Raw genomic sequence first — 10852 nt, 5'->3', positions numbered from 1 at the left:
CATCACTTACTGTGGACATCATATTCCAGTGGTCTCTCCTGGGTTAGTTCCCAGAGGAAAGTGGTGGTGTCCTCCTCACATTTTTTTGTCACGTTCAATGCCTCTGTGGTTTCCAGCTCTAAACTAGACACTGCAAACAGAAAGAACACCAAAAAACCCAGAGCCATTTTCAGGACTGAATATAAATCTTAGTAGAGGAGAGTTTAAATACTGTAGGAAGGGACACACCCTTTTTTCCTATGGCAAAGGCAAACTTCCCCACAGCGGCAGCAGCAGATGAGAAGAGCTGATGTATTATGTGTAGGGATGCACCGATATGGAAATTCTTGGCCGATACCGATATTTAAAATAACAATCTGGCCGATAGCCGATACCGATACCGATATTTGTTTATTTTCTTTTTGTTGTTATTCATTCACCCTTTTGTGCCAGAAAAATAATTAAATAATTATTTAAAAAGCACTATTCATCACTCTTATCTTTTAATGAGCACAAATTGAATCAGATTTATGAAACAATCTCGTATGTCGTACATATTAGGCCCATTTTACCGCAAGTTGAAATGGTTCCTTGGGATCTTAATGAAATGTCTGTAACATATTTTGGTCAAAATACCACAAGGATAATTTAAAACAGCACCTTTTTACCCTGTCTAAAACAGCCCTGTTAAAGTATCATTATAGAGAACGCTCTTCTCATTGATTTACGGTAGCAGTATTGCCCGTTTATTAGATGTGTTACGGCTTCTGTGTGTATAACGTATGTTGTCAATTCCCTTGTTACCTGTGAATGAGACGGATGAATAGAGCTGATGCACATGAGAATAAAGTACTTAAACAGACGCTACGCTCATACTTTTTACGCCAAGTTACACTGCGTGAGCCAAGATAACTTAACAAGCCCTCCTCAGTTTTACCTGTTTTGAGTGTCGGGCAGAAATCACATCGCGTCAACACCCACCGTGGCCCTTCGCGATGCTGTTTTAATTAAACAGTCGGATTCCCCTGGTCCGCACCAGTTCTCAGTCAGCTGCTAGGCACCAGCCGGAGGGTTCCCCTAGCGGTCGCCTTAGCTGAGGTGATCCGCGAGAAGGGCCCGACACGCGTCCAGAGTGGCCGCCGCTGACCGCGTACCCAGTCCCCTCCCCGCCTTCCGCGCCGGCGCCGTGAGGTGCCACCGGATGAGGACCTCCCGGTGCCGCACACTGAGCCTCCGGCGGCGCGGAGAGGAGGGCGACGGAGCGACTGCTCCCCCAGCCGCGGCACGTGCCCAGCGGTTTTACCACAAATATGAATTTCGGCCAATGATATCGGTGAAAGTCAAGTTTATTACCGATAAGCCGATATCAGTAAACGAGGCGAATATCGGCCGCTACCGATGTTCGGCCGATATATCGTCGCATCCCTAATTATGTGCAGTCGACATCAGATCACCCTCTGTCAGTTTTCCTCATTTATTGACACAAATAACAACTTTGTGTGTTTGATATATAAAAGATAATAACTTGACATTTATTGACACTTGGTGGTATGGGGGTGCAGCTGAAGGTAGGATTCATCTTTGAATAATTGTCCTAAGATTTTTAATGTTCCATGTAATTGCAGCTCCAATCTAAGGGAGAGATTGAGTTTCACTTCAAGGTGCTTTAGAAGGAGACCAGGACCTCTGTTTTGCCAGGAAAAGGCTCAGAGAGAAAAATGTGTAATCCGGGAAAATAAACAAAGTTGAAATTAAGTTACAATTACATTTAATTTAGCTGACGCCTTTATCCAAAGCGACTTACAATAAGTGCATTCAACCCCGAGGGTACAGACCCAGGACGACAAGAATTAAGAAAGTACAATTTCTTCAAAATAAAGCAAAACTACAAAGTGCTATAAGTAAGTGCCATTTAAGTGCTACTAAATGGTTAGTTTAAAAAAAACAAACAATTTATTCAAGGTATAGTCGGATCGAATTGAGGACCTCGGCTCGAAATCCTCTGAGGAACCTAAATCTCCTGTGATGTCCTGTCATTTTAGTTTGTTAAGTTTCAGTCTCATCAGTGTATTTTCTGTTTCCTGTCCCTTGTGTGTGGTTCGGTCTTTACTTCCTGTGGTTGATTGTCGTGCCCAATCCTCATGTGTTTCACCTGTGCGTAATTGCCCCTTCCTTTCCTCTGTATTTAAGCCTCTGTGTTTCCCTTTGTCCCCTGTCGGTTTGTACTCGTTGTTTTCTACCCGTTTCCACACGGGTCAGATAAGGTTCGTTTGTTCGTTCCTGCTGTCTCGACCAGCTTCCTCGTTCCTTGTTCTGCGTGCGCCTTGATGCCAGAGTTACTTGTGTTAGTGTTCCTGTTTGTTTTTGTCTTGTTTAAAGACTCTTTTTATATTAAATACCTTTTTGTTTGTTACCTCTGCATCCTGGGTCCATCTCCTTCCACAAACCGTAACAGAACAAACCGACCAAACTATGGACCCAGCAGAGGATAATTTATTTTTTAGAAAAGTTTATTATTTTGAGTTTTTGGTGTACGAGCTGGAGGATGGATCCTCAGACCCTGCGGAGACCCTGAGGGAGATCTTGGTGGTGGAGGCCTGGCTTAAAGATCGCCCTTGGGTGAGCCACACCGTGCCATACCTTCCGGAGGTGCAGGAGAGGTTGAAGAAGCTGCTTAGCCATGCAGTCCCATCCTCTAACCCGTTTTATGGAACCCGCCTGGCTTTTGGTGGACCCCGCAGCCTGCAGCAGAGGTCTGCGGTTGGTGGCAGAGGTCGGAGCAGTGCCCCCGCATCTCTAAGGCCAGCTCGCAGGCACCGCCCTCCTGCCGTAGTCCTGTACGCTGGAAGCGGAGGGGTCTTTTGGGGACCCCGCAACCTCAAGGGGTTTCCTCTGGCGGGTTGCGGACGTTGGAGAGGGGGGATCCACAGCAGAAGCCAATCCCTCTAGCAGCATGCTCTCAGGCACCAGCCACCTCCAGTCCCGACTGGGTCGCAGTCCCCTGCTCCGCGCCGGAGGCCCCCAGCTGATGTGTCTCATTCTTCGACGTCAGTGGTCCTCACAGCGGCGTCTGCTTCAGCTCGGGCTCCAGCCCCTGCTCCAGTGCCTGCTCCAGCACCTGCTCCAGTCCCTGCTCCGCGCCGGAGGCCCTCAGCTGATGTCACTCGTTCTCCGACGTCAGTGGTCCTCACAGCGGCGTCTGCTCCGCACCCAGCTCCAGCCCCTGCTCCAGTGCCTGCTCCGCGCCGGAGGCTCTCGGCTGACGTCACTCGTTCTCCGACGTCAGTGGTCCTCACAGCGGCGTCTGCTCCGCACCCAGCTCCAGTCCCTGCTCCAGTGCCTGCTCCGCGCCGGAGGCTCTCGGCTGACGTCCCCTGTGTTTCGGCGTCGGAGATCCTCGCGGTGCCAGCTCCAGTCCCTGCTCCAGTCCCTGCTCCAGTCCCTGCTCCAGTCCCTGCTCCAGTGCCTGCTCCGCGCCGGAGGCTCTCGGCTGACGTCCCCTGTTTTTCGGCGTCGGAGATCCTCGCAGTGCCAGCTCCGCACCCAGCTCCAGTCCCTGCTCCAGTCCCTGCTCCAGTGCCTGCTCCGCGCCGGAGGCTCTCGGCTGACGTCCCCTGTGTTTCGGCGTCGGAGATCCTCGCGATGCCAGCTCCGCACCCAGCTCCAGTCCCTACTCCAGTGCTTGCTCCGCGCCGGAGGCTCTCGGCTGACGTCCCCTGTGTTTCGGCGTCGATGATCCTTGCGGTGCCAGCTCCGCACCCAGCTCCAGTCCCTGCTCCAGTGCCTGCTCCGCGCCGGAGGCTCTCGGCTGACGTCCCCTGTGTTTCGGCGTCGGAGATCCTCGTTCTTGCCCCACGTCCGGGGTTGAGGCCGGAGCTCTTGCTCTCTGCCTTTGAGCGGCCTCGGTGCCGCCCTCCCGAGCTTCAGAACTCTGTCCCCGAGCGGCCACAGCGCCGTCCTCCCGAGCCTCAGAACTCTGTCCCGGAGCGGCCAAGGCGCCGCCCTCCTGAGGAGCTCCCGTGCTCTGTCCCTGTCCGGCCTCTGAGCCATCCACCTGAGACATTGTGCCAGGTTCCTGAGCGGCCGCGGTGCCGTCGGCCTGAGACCCTGGGCACCTCCCGGATTCCCTCCTCCGGTTCCCCCCTCCTCCCACCCGTTGGACCGTCTTGAATCCGGTCCTTGGGGGGGGGGGGGGGGGGGGGGCTACTGTGATGTCCTGTCTTTTTAGTTTGTTAAGTTTCAGTCTCATCAGTGTATTTTCTGTTTCCTGTTTTATTTTGTAGTATCTGTCCCTTGTGTGTGGTTTCAGTCTTTACTTCCTGTGGTTGATTGTCGTGCCCAATCCTCATGTGTTTCACCTGTGCGTAATTGCCCCTTCCTTTCCTCTGTATTTAAGCCTCTGTGTTTCCCTTTGTCCCCTGTCGGTTTGTACTCGTTGTTTTCTACCCGTTTCCACACGGGTCAGATAAGGTTTGTTTGTTCATTCCTGCTGTCTCGACCAGCTTCCTTGTTCTCAGTGCGCCTTGACGCCAGAGTTACTTGTGTTAGTGTTCCTGTTTGTTTTTGTCTTGTTTAAAGACTCTTTTTATATTAAATACCTTTTTGTTTGTTACCTCTGCATCCTGGGTCCATCTCCTTCCACAAACCGTAACATCTCCAAGTAGAACATTTATTCTTGCAGACATTCAATGGACATTAGCAGCATTAAGATTTTGGATCACCATGGAAACTGTTTAAAATAAAAAGCTCCTCTATAAAAAGGTCTATTCAAGGCCTATAAAGTATCTTGTTCTGTTTACTTAAAGACACTGACTTCAACATTTATTACATATTTTTGTGAGTATATTGTGTACATTATGTACATCATAATCACCAATGTATTGTATGTTGTTTGCAATGTTAAAAAATTAGTTATTTTCACTTCTCAGCTGCACTCTCTTAGACTTGATAAAGGCTTGATAAAGGCTTGATAAAGGCCATTCCATGTGTCATGTGAGTGGTTAGGTTTCCCTCAGTTTCAAACTTCTTCCTGCACACTTTGCATTTGGTGTTGGGTTTCCCATCATTGTTCTCGTCCGTAACGTCCAGCTTGTTCTCCCTCTGACTCTCATCATCACCCCTGGTCCGTCCGTTGCATCGGGCGAGGCCGTGCGGCTCCTTCAGTCGATGAACGATGAAGAGATGTCGGGACAGTGATCGGTTGGAGGTGTAGCACAGATCGCACTCCTGACAGTGGTAGGATGAGCCACCAGCTTGTGCTGGGGAATGTGTTTTTGGAAAGCGGCGATGTCATCTGAGGTGAAGCCACAAACCACACACTTGTGAACTTTGGGGATGTTCACTTTGGGCCTTTTCAGAAGCTGTGAGTCTGATCCCCTGGAGCTCAAACCTGGCGATCCCTCATCCTCCCCTGGCTTCCTCTTTGGGCTGGGGGTCTGTAGAGGTGATCAAGATAGTAGGTTAGGCTAGGACGGGAGAATCATAAAATTCACTTGTAGGGTATTGATCAAAAGGAGAACTTCCCTCTGATTAAGTTGCATGTCTTAAAATTTGTGCCACAGTACCGTTTCCTTGTCAGGTAATTCCTCCACATTCTCAGAGCGGACGGTCTTCCCCTCTGGTTCTTTGATGCCATGCATCATCTGAATGTGCTGATCCAACAGCACTCTTTTAGTGAAGGGCTGACTGAGAGCTGGACAGTGACTAGCAAAGCAGAGAGAAACATCAATTTTAACTCCAGTAAGCTGAAAATTTGACATTTTATGCTCATCCTCAGGTTCACAATTTTATTCGCGTTGTTACTTAAAAGGTTTATGCCGGCCTCTGCTGTTCATGCTGGTCACTTTACTTGCCTTTATTGGGGTTTGCCAAACTAGCCGTTGGGTTAGGGTTAGGGTTAGGGTTTACTGCAGCCTTTTGAATTTCTGATTGGCCTAACTTGATATTCTTCCTAACGCTAAACAATGAAAGCTCTCAATGCATAAAACTAAAGCCGTCAGAGGCAGGGTACAACAAATCCTGTATGTTACAAGATTTGTGATCGTCAAGGATGAGCAGTGCCCAGTGTTTCGTCTCGACTAAATAGACATAGGAATTTGAAGACAAGAAGAATCAAGGGGCAACATAGAAATTAATAATTTTCTGCTTTAATCGACTACACATCAGGAGCCTTTTGGGTTTGGTTGCTGCAGATTTGTCATCATTGGCTACTGTTGTGTTGTCGAGCAACAGGAACTCCTTTACATACAAGAGTGCGACTCAAACAGTTAAACACAACAATTATTTGGACCCTGCATGGATTTGCAATTGTATTCACTGAGGCCTGATGAAAGAGTGTGTGTACTCACGGGCATGTGTAGACTTTCCGCAGCCCCCTGTGTTTGAGACGGTTGTGTCGACCGAGACTGTGGGAGGAGCTGAAGAACTTGTCACACTGTCGACATGGATGCTTCTTCAAGATCTACAATGTGAGCATGAGACTGATTAAGGTAACCTAAAGAAATGCTTCATGAACACCATCTATCTATCTGGTTACCCATTCCAAACACGATCATTTTTTCTGTCTTTCTATGCTAGCAGTATGCAGAGAATCTTCTCCATTTTGAACTCACTTGCTGAGCGGGTATTTCAAAAACATGATGTGATAAAAAAAAAATTGGCTATAAGAGAGAAGTCAGACATTCACCTTTCCATGTTCATGCCTCATATGAGCCACAAATACCTCCCTGGAACTGAAGAGAGTACTGCAGTCCCCACATGTGTATCTTGAGCTTGGAGGGCTCTTGAGACCTGCTGAGGATTTACTGTTGCTTTTCTTTTGGGGCGAACGTGAAGGTTTCTTTTCTCCCTTGTCTTGACGATTAACACTTCCTCCATCTTTTTGTTGTTATTGCCGGGGCTGTTGGTGTTAATGCTGTTATATTATAATTGGCGGGCTTGATGCTGAGAGGAAGGTTGATGCCCAAGTTTGGTGGAACCTCGATGGTCTTCAGGGTTCCATGAATGGCCTGGATGAATGATCCACAAATGCAGATTGAATCATATTTCTGAGTTTATATCATTAATGCTGGTGTGCAAAACATTTCTAGAAAATTTAAATAGAAATCGTATAATTTTGCATGATGTTCTGCTGCAGACGTAATGATGATGTTAGGAACATAAGTCAATATTAAACTCATTAACATGCATGAAATAACAATTCTTCAATCTTACTTTGATATGGTCCAACATGAGCTGTTTCTGTGCATAGTGCAAGGAGCAGTCAGGGCATTTGAACACTGAGACTTTATGATTGACAACACGCTGGTTGAAGTGTGCGCAGAGCAGGGACTGCTGAGTGAACAGAGTGTCACACATGGAGCACTTGTAGATCAACCTGAAAAATACACACAAAAGTGTAATATGAATTTACTGCACATTACAAGACTCAATTGGTACCTACATAGTGAAAGAAGTGTTAAGCGATTCCTAGCTGTAACGTGTGTTCTTAAGAAAACATGTTTATAGGGTAAAAGGAAATTGTTTGAGGTCACAGGGACCTTGACCTTTGACATTTGACCACCAAATTCTAATCATTTACCCTTGAGCTGAGGTGAAAGTTTGTGTAAAATTTGTGTCATTTCATTCTTGAGATATCATGTGGAACAAATGGACGAAGGGATGGACAAGCAGACAGACAGACAGAGAGACAGAGGGATGACCCAGGAACATAATGCTGGCTTCTGCCGACGTAAAACAAGCTCCAGTTAAGCTACCATGTCTAACTACAACAAATCCTGCTACTGACGAAGCAGCGAGGAAGGTTTTCCTGAGGGAAAGGAATTGGACATGGGTATTGGGTTACAGGGAAATGTGTCAGTGTGGAAGGAAGAGCGATGATGTGACATTGGAATAAAAGGGCTCGTCGGTTAATATTATTATTAGGAAACTGAAATAAGTCCCAGCTGTTGATGAGTGTTGTGTTTCACATGAAGACATTAAACCTTCAGCTGTACCTAATGTTTTAGAAACTTTTGATTATAAAATTATTTCAGATCAGGATATGAAAATATAACTTAATGCATTGAAATATACGGTTCAGCTCAGTGTAAAATGGTTAATTGCAGATGGTAATGCAGCTTTAGGCTTGAGGCACAACAAGAGACGAAACCACACAGGGCACCTGCTCCTTAACACCTGAATGATCAGTAGTGCCGATGATGGATAGTGTCAGTAAAAGGCTGCTCCTGGATGCTGTATATGTGCGTGGGAATGTGTGCCAGGCACAGTCTTGAAGGCCGTAGGGCAGAGAGCATATTTGTAGAAGGTGTGGTATATTCAGCTAAATAGATTCCTTTAATATAGGTATAAACAAGAATCACATGTTTAAGCATGCGGCCCTCATCTTCAGATTCTCAGAAATCCCTCCATGTAATTCTCTCCCCCTAGGGAATGATTTCGGACCTGTTAATGGATGAGTATAGAACAGATATTGGCAAAGTACGGCCCGCGGGCCGTATACTGCACTTTGGGCTTTTTAATCCGGCCCGCCGAACATGTTCAAATATTTAAAAAAAATATTAAATTGTTTTGAAACTCACAATTTAGTAGCACTTAAATGGCACTTACTTATAGCACTTTGTAGTTTTACTTCATTTTTGAAGAAATTGTACTTTCTTGCTTCTTGTTGTTCTGGGTTTGTACCCTCGGGGTTGAATGCACTTATTGTAAGTTGCTTTGGATAAAAGCGTCAGCTAAATTAAATTTGACCGGGAGTGTGGTGTATAGGGCAGGAAAGGGCACATGATCTCCCTTCACTTTTTCACTTTGCCCTGTGAGCCCTTCTGTTAAATGAGCGGATCATGGAAACGAAAAGTGGACAATGACTGGCGAGTGTTTAACATTGATTGGACAACAAAATACTTTTTCACTGAAGTCAAATCGAAGGCTGTGTACCTGATATGCCGAGAAACTGTTGCAGTTTTCAAGGAGTACAACATCAGCCGTCACTTTGCTAAGAAGCATGCTAACTACACTAGCAAGCAGTCAACGCAAGAACGGCTACGGCTTTTTCGACAAACTGCGATTCAAGAGTCAAATACCAAGGCAAGTTTTTTGGTGGCATTCGAAATAGCAAAGGCTAGCAAGCCTTTCTCCGAAGGCGGGTTTTGTTAAATTGCCTTGCAGTAAATGCTTTGCTTACCCTGGATGGCAGACGAATTTAGCCCCGGCCACAACATTTGAGGTCGGGAAGTTCGGTCTGGAGTCGCTCCGTTGGGGAGAAATTATGCCCGGTTCGAAATCGACCGGACCAATCAGATTGTCAGGGCGGGCTTTATACGATGATTGGTAGATGATCAACGCTAACGTAATCAACTACGTTATCAAAGAGCGCTTGGGTTGACTTTGTTTTCCACAAACATGCCTGCCGCTGGAGAGCTGAGATGTGTAGATGCTGCCATCGAGTCTGTTTTAGGAGACATCGACAGAGCATTAATTTTGAAAGAGGAACAGAGAAACGCGATCAAGGCATTTGTAGATCGAAAAGATGTTTTTGCCGTCCTTTCTATGGGATTCGGAAAAAGTTTAATCAATCAGCTGGCCCCGATGGTCGCGAAGAAGATGGGACACGGGAATGTCGCGCTCCAACCGTGTTATTAAGTTCTTACAGGACCGACAAATGCGATACGATTTGTTTGATGTGTTGTGGCGCTGTAATCCTAAACGGAGAACTTGTTCGTACGTGCATTCACCTTTACTGTAACTGACTGCTACACCTGCCCCTTTCTGCATACTGTTTTATTCTGTTATTTTGTGTTGGGCTTATTTGGTTTTACACGTAGCGACTCCCCTCGCATAAATACCTGCAGCTTAAGGAGCGGACAATGTTAATAGACGCACCAGATCCCTCGCTTGCGGACCAGTGCAATAAGATACCTGCCGTACAGGATAGGAGCAGGAACAACGACCGGACGCCGGCTGTGCGGCATTTCTCAAAAACTATAGTTTAACACCCCTCGCCAGCGGAACGAGGTAAGCAAGCTGGTCCCATTTACTTTGCTGCAGGTAGCGCGGAACGAGAGTCGCTGTCACGTTAACGCATCAGACTTGTCTCGTGGTAATATGTTTGTTTATTGTATTTTAACGTTTGTGTTTGGTTTTATGGATTAAAATATCGTATACCTAATGTCATTCCAGTTTTACGGTGTATTTACGGCTACGATGACGTGAACAATAAAGAGCCGTGTGCCATCAGTAGAGAAACTCTGCGTTATGTTCGGGGGGAGTGTGGGGGGGGGGGGCTGTTACATTAACTGCTTCTCTCAAAAATGCTAATCGTGTTGGTAAGCTCTCCGTGTATCCTTAAATAATTTGTACATCCCCGGCAAAAATCGTTTTTACTGATCTTCTTCTACTTCTTCCAGCGTGCGTGCAGTTGAGTTCTGTTGACAACAACTATGCGTCACTTTACATACGTCACATACTACGTTGCTCTGATTGTTTGTAGGTCTATCCAATTGAGCGAAGAGGAATTTTATTTCCTGGTTCGGTTGAAACACGCCCCATAATCACAGCCCAATGGAGCGGTATCAGACTCACATTCTGACTAGAATTGTGAGTATGACAATGTCAGGCTATGCTTTGCTACTTGTTAAAGGCCAAATCATGTCATGTAATGATTTTTCCATGTCATTTATATTAGTTCACAAAAACACTCCATCCATCCGGTCCTGGCCCGGCCCCTCTGTCAAATTATAGAACCCATTGTGGCCCGCAAGTCAAAAAGTTTGCCAACCCCTGGTATAGAACATGGGTCTTCGTCTTTAAGCATGAGGCATGTCTTTATGAATACACCATTTCATTTACATATATGCTGAGATACATGCAGTCACGT

Source organism: Pleuronectes platessa, chromosome 19 (assembly GCF_947347685.1).
Source record: "Pleuronectes platessa chromosome 19, fPlePla1.1, whole genome shotgun sequence".
In the NCBI taxonomy this organism is placed as follows: Eukaryota; Metazoa; Chordata; class Actinopteri; order Pleuronectiformes; family Pleuronectidae; genus Pleuronectes; species Pleuronectes platessa.
The sequence above is the reverse complement of the archived record's forward strand: the minus strand, read 5'-3'. Positions refer to the sequence as shown.